Genomic DNA, 7655 nt, shown 5'->3' on the forward strand with positions numbered 1-7655 from the left:
GACTGCCGGGGGTCTGTACCGGCCTGCTGGGGGGCTGTGCCGGCCTGCCGGGGGTCTGTGCGGACTGCCGGGGGTCTGTACCAGTCTGCCGGTGGTCTGTGCCGGTCTGCCGGTGGTCTGTGCCGACTGTCCAGGGGTCTGTGCAGGCTGCGGGGGTCTGTGCAGGCATCGTCCGATGGGACTACAAGTCCCATCGGGCGATGCCTGCTACCATGACGGTGATCGACACATTAGCCAATGATGGGACAGTAGTAGTCCCATCATCCGGCTAATGTGTTGAATGTAAAAAAAACATACTACATACATACTACATATATACCACATGCATGCAACATGCATACTACATATATACTACATGCATGCAACATATATACATACTACATATATACCACATGCATGCAACATGCATACTACATATATACCACATATATACTACATACATGCTACATACATACTACATATATACTACATGCAACATGCATACTACATATATACTACATACATGCTACATACATACTACATATATACTACATGCATGCAATATGCATACTACATATATACTACATGCATGCAACATGCATACTACATATATACCACATATATACTTCATGCATGCAACATACATACATACTACATGCTACATACATACTACATACATGCTACATACATATTACATATATACCACATGCATGCAACATGCATACTACATATATACTACATGCATGCAACATACATATATACTACATGCTACATACATACTACATACATGCTACATGCTACATACATACTACATATATACTACATGCATGCAACATACACACATATTACATGCTACATACATACTACATACATGCTACATACATACTACATATATACCACATGCATGCAACATGCATACTACATATATACTACATGCATGCAACATACATACTACATATATACCACATGCATGCAACATGCATACTACATATATACCACATGCATGCAACACTCATACTACATATATACCACATATATACTACATGCATACTACATATATACCACATATATACTACATGCATGCTACATACATACTACATATATACTACATGCATGCAACATGCATACTACATATATACTACATGCATGCAACATGCATACTACATATACTACATGCATGCAACATACATACATACTACATATATACCACATGCATGCAACATGCATACTACATATATACCACATATATACTACATGCATGCAACATACATATATACTGCATGCTACATACATACTACATACATGCTACATGCTACATATATACTACATGCATGCAACATGCATACTACATATATACTACATGCATGCAACATACATACTACATATATACTACATGCATGCAACATACATACATACTACATATATACCACATGCATACTACATATATACCACATATATACCACATGCATGCAACATGCATACTACATATATACCACATATATACTACATGCATGCAACATACATATATACTACATGCAACATGCATACTACATATATACCACATGCATGCAACATGCATACATATATACCACATATATACCACATGCATGCAACATACATATATACAACATATATACTACATGCAACATACATACTACATGCATGAAACATACATATATACTACATATATACTACATGCAACATACATACTACATATATACTACATGCATGCAACATACATACTACATATATACTACATGCATACTACATATATACCACATGCATGCAACATGCATACTACATATATACCACATATATACTACATGCATGCAACATACATACATACAACATATATACTACATGCATGCAACATGCATACTACATATATACCACATATATACTACATGCATGCAACATACATACAACATATATACTACATGCATGCAACATGCATACTACATATACAACATATATACTACATGCATGCAACATATATATATACTACATGCAACATACATACTACATACATACTACATATATACCACATGCATGCAACATGCATACTACATATATACTACATGTATACAATATACATATATGCTGCATACAATACATTCATACAATACATACATATAGACATACAGTACATATAACATAGAGTACATACTCACCATCACTTGTCACTTTGATCCCTGAAGCCATTGTCATCTGTGGAATAAATATTAAAATAACAAACCACCTATATACTTACCCCTTATCCGCAGAAGTCCACGAGTGTCCCACGACGATCTTGCGTGGAGAACAGCAGCATCAGCTGATGCTACCATTCTCTACAGGCTCCAGGAATCCAATGATGGGAGGTAGGTATCCTTCCGCACTGTATTCCTCCGCCACTGTAAAAAAAAAGTCCCTAGTCTCACTTTATGGCAAAAGCTGCGTGGGAAATTTCTCACACAGCAATGCCATAAAATGAGACTAGGGACATTTTTTTTACAGTGGCGGAGGAATACAGTGCGGAAGGATACCTACCTCCCGTTATTTGTTTTCTTGGAGCCCGTAGAGAATGGTAGCATCAGCTGATGCTGCTGTTCTCCACGCAAGATCGTCGTGGGACACTCGTGGACTTCTGCGGATCAGAGGTAAATATATTGGTGGTTTGTTATTTTAATATTTATTCCATAGATGACAATGGCTTCGGGGATCAAAGTGACAAGTGATGGTGAGTATGTACTCTATGTTATATGTACTGTATGTCTGTATGTATGTATTATATGAATGTATTGTATGTAGTATATATGTATGTTGCATGCATGTAGTATATATGTAGTATATATGTAGTATGCATGTTGCATGCATGTAGTATATATGTTGTATATATGTATGTTGCATGCATGTGGTATATATGTAGTATATATGTAGTATGCATGTTGCATGTAGTATATATGTAGTATATATGTATGTTGCATGCATGTAGTATATATGTAGTATATATGTATGTTGCATGCATGTAGTATATATGTGGTATATATGTAGTATGCATGTTGCATGCATGTAGTATATATGTATGTTGCATGCATGTGGTATACATTTAGTATATATGTAGTATGTTGCATGCATGTAGTATATATGTAGTATGCATGTTGCATGTAGTATATATGTATGTTGCATGCATGTAGTATATATGTAGTATGCATGTTGCATGTACTATATATGTAGTATGTATGTAGCATGTATGTAGTATATATGTGGTATATCTGTAGCATGCATGTTGCATGCATGTGGTACATATATAGTATATATGTAGTATGTATGTTGCATGTAGTATATATGTAGTATGCATGTTGCATGTACTATATATGTATGTATGTAGCATGTATGTAGTATATATGTAGTATATATGTGGTATGCATGTTGCATGCATGTAGTATATATGTAGTATGCATGTTGCATGCATGTAGTATATATGTAGTATGTATGTAGCATATAGCATGTATGTAGTATGTATGTATTATGTATGTTGCATGTATGTAGTATGTATGTATGTAGTATGTATTTTTTTTTTTACATTCAACACATTAGCCGGATGATGGGACTACTACTGTGCCATCATTGGCTAATGTGTCAATCACCGTCATGGTAGCAGGCATCGCCCGATGGGACTTTTAGTCCCATCGGACGATCCTGCACAGACCCACGCAGCCTGCACAGACCCCCGGACAGTCGGTACAGACCACTGGCAGGCCTGCACAGCCCCCCGTCAGGCCGGCACAGACCCCCGCAGCCTGCACAGACCCCCGGACAGTCGGTACAGACCACCGGCAGGCCGGCACAGCCCCCCGGCAGGCTGGTACAGACCCCCGCAGCCTGCACAGACCCCCGGACAGTCGGTACAGACCACCGGCAGGCCGGCATACCCCCCCAGCAGTCCGCACAGACCCCCGGGCAGTCGGCACAGACCCCGGCAGGCCGGCACAGACCCCGGAAGGTCCATACACCCCCCCGAGAGGCTGTACAAGGACAGAAAAAGGTTTTTCTTATTCCGATACCGGAAGTCCAATAGACTTGAATGGGACTTCCGGTATCGGAATCGGCGATACCCGATACTTTTTTCGTATCGGTCCGATACCATCCGATCCGATATTTTAGGGTATCGGATGGTATTGCTCAACACTATTTCCATTGGCTCCCGCCGCTAAAAGCGGTACTGCCAGAGAGCAAGGCATCGTGTGCCCAGTGACTGCCAGAGAGCGAGGTGCCGTGTGCCCAGTGACCATCAGAGAGCGAGGCGCCATGCGCTCCATGACTGTACAGCGCACGTGCGCAGTAGAGAGAGCCAGTTCATGACACGTGTTCAGCGTGGATAACCAATAATTATAAGGCACAGAGGACGTTGGTACGGTCAGCAAGGTACTCCCTCAGCATTTTCCCAAAACTTTGCACTCCTTGTAAGAGTCCCCCGAGCCTCAGGGCCAGGGCGATGGGAGGGTCTGAGAAAAGTCTCGCCGAACTTTGCCAGTGTTCCACTGCCTCTGCTGGATTGGAGTTGTGTCTCTCACCTGTACTCCTTGCTTGGCCAACGAACTGTGACCTCTGCTGCCAGCATTTTCAGAAGAGAATTTTTTTAATAATTCCGCAAGAAGGGCCCTCTGGACCCCCAACATTTTAGTACACCTGTCTGCCTCTGGAATAAGAGATATAAAGTTCTCCTTGTAGCATGTGTCTAGAAGTGTCACCAATCTGTATTGCCTGTCACACAAAATTTTGAGAACGTGAGGGTGACGGGAACGGCAGCGTAACATAAACTCAGCCATACGTGTAAGACTGCTAACAGTCAATACTTCCGTGTCCTCACCGAGAGGACGAATGACCATGCTCTCCTCTTAGGCCTCTTTCACACATCAGGTTTTCGCCGTCAGGCGCGATCCGGCGCTTTTGACAAAAAACGGATCCCCCCCATTGACTTGCATTTGCGCCGGATGGCCATGCGTTTCATCCGGTTTTCGCCGGATCCGGCAATGTGTCGCAATCCGGCGGCTGGAAAAAACGGCTACTGTAACGTTTTTTGTCTCCGGCGAAAAGCCGGACGTGCCGGATCCGGCACGTCCGGCTTTTTCACACAATGAAAGCCTATAAGCGCCGCAATGCGCCGGATCCGGTTTTTCTGGTCTGAGCATGCTCAGTAGCTCTGCCCACAAGACACATATATAAAAGCATGACAGTGGGACCCTCAGCCACACCCAACATGCCACCCAAGACAGGAACCAGGCGCAGGAGAAGGCAGGAGACCACTGCAGCAGCACCATCAGCACCACCACCACCCCAAATGGAGCAGCATGCTGAACAACAGGAGGGGAGTCCAGCAGCAGATGAGAGATGGTAATTATCAAATCCCCCATTCCTCCAAACTAGGGCCATGGAATATCAAGATATTCATTGGCCCTTTGTTTCTCTTTATTCAACAGCCGCCCAAGAGATGCAGCAGCAGCAACAGTGGCAGCACTGGCAGCAGCAGTAACACCACCCACAGGCATGGAGTGTGGCCAGCAGGAAGACAGCACATCATCTTCTGGGAGCCCTCCCTCGCATCGTTAGCGTTTGACGGTAAGTTTTTATTTCCAAAATCCATCATCTCTGTAATATATGTCTATTCATTGCCTTTTTCTTTCAAAACAGGAATCACAAGATGAAGAGGAGCTCCCAGAAGAAGAAGGGGGTGGACAGACACCTGGAGTGGGCTCACAATTGGTAAGTTTTTTGCATCAAACGCAGAAACAGAAAATCACACTACACACAACACATAGAAAACAATGTTCTGCAGACCACACACAGCAAACAAATGCCTACATCCAAAGACATAACATTTTTTGTTTTCTTCTCTAGTCTTCCCAATCTGGTGCTCGGCCAAGAGGTCCTCGCAGTGCCTCCCAGGGTCGTCGGCGACAGCAACGCAGCGGTCACCAGCGTGTAAGTATAAATATTTTTCCTTTTTTTTTTTGCACTTCTTATTTCATTTTTTTTGTGGAGGCTAATTATGTTATTTTTGTCTTTTTCTTTAACAGCCTTCACAGCGTGCTCCCGACTCTGACGGTGAGGATGGAGGGATTGACGTGGACCACCTCATCGATCTCGTCAGAGAAAGGGAGCCGCTATGGAATAAGGCTGACCGCCGCCATGCTGACCTGATCGTTACCCGACGACTCTGGGAGGAAATCTGTTCGCTCCTTGTGGACCGCTGGGAGGACCTCGATGCTCGGGCCCAGATTAAAGAGCGTAAGTATATACAGTACCGGTTGCTTGATGTAAAGCAGTGTTTCCCGAACTCCAGTCCTCGTGGTCCCCACGGATCATGTGTTCAGGATTTCCATTTACTATGGAAATCCTGAAAACATGACCCCTGGGGACCATGAGGACTGGAGTTTGGGAAACATTGATGTTGTATACTAACCACTCCTTTCTCGTTTCAGGGGACAGAATTGTGAAGCGGTGGCGGTCTGTGAGGGATCGTTTCAAGAAGGAGTTCAATAAAGAGATGCGGGCCCCGAGTGGATCTGGAGGACGCAGGAGCAAGTACAAGTACGCACAAGCCCTGTCGTTCCTCCGGGAAACAATGGTCACCAGAAGGTAAATATTACACACCACATGTGAAAAAAAATGTTTCTATGTAACTTTTTTTTTTCAGCCAGGGCCATACCATGTCACTATTTTAATTGATTTTTTTTCTCTTTATTCCACAGCACGGTGAGCAGCACTCGGGAGCCTGCACGATTGGACCCTTCTGAGGCGATCCCTGAGGAGACCGGCACCGAGGGACACTTCGACCGCCCCGGTACATCTGCACCTTCCCAGCCTTCCCACACATTCGACCCATCTGTCCCATCCACCAGCACAGGAGCATCGTGGCCGCCTACATTACATGAAGCTGCTGGTGAGGAGATCGCTTTCCCTTTACCCCACCCTTCTGCCCCTGCCACCTCTAGTACACCTGCGGGTACTGGGCGGCAGCGGCAGAGGGGTCAGGAAAAGACTTATGCGCCAGAGTTCTTGCATCTGAATGCATCTTTCCAGAACTGTCTAAAAGTCTTGTCCGAGCAAATCTCCGCAGGCTTTCAGCAGATCAACTCCAGCATTCTGGAGGTGAAGACACTTCTGCAAACCATGCATTCAGAAGCAAGATCTTCGCCAAACCACACCTTTTTCAGGTCTGTTGTGGAACGCATGGAAACGCTCTCTCCTACCCAGCAGATGCATGTAATGCATTGATGCCACGGTGCTCTCCAGCACGTTACCTCCCAACCTCCTCCTCCCACCACAGTAGTTCCTCCACCTGCACCCCCTCCAGCCACTTTCCATCCTCTCCCTCCTATTACATACCATCCACCTCCCCAGCACCAGCCACCTCCCCAGTACCAGCAACCTCCCCAGTACCAGCAAGCTCCCCAGTACCAGACATCTCCCCACTTCCAGCAACCTGCCCCGTACCAAACTCCTTCCCCCTACCAAACTCCTTCCCCATACAACTTGCCATCAACATCATCTGCTCCTACAGTCCCTGCCCAACCCTCCACTCCACCGCCCACCACCTCTTCTGCCTCCCACATGTCCACCCATTCTGTAGCTTTTTCCACACCTTCACCTCTAACTGTTCCTTCCCCACCACGATCCCAGTCCTCTCTCCA

The sequence above is a fragment of the Dendrobates tinctorius genome, unplaced genomic scaffold (assembly GCF_039654945.1).
Source record: "Dendrobates tinctorius isolate UK_male_01 unplaced genomic scaffold, ASM3965494v1 ptg000128l, whole genome shotgun sequence".
Taxonomy (NCBI): Eukaryota; Metazoa; Chordata; class Amphibia; order Anura; family Dendrobatidae; genus Dendrobates; species Dendrobates tinctorius.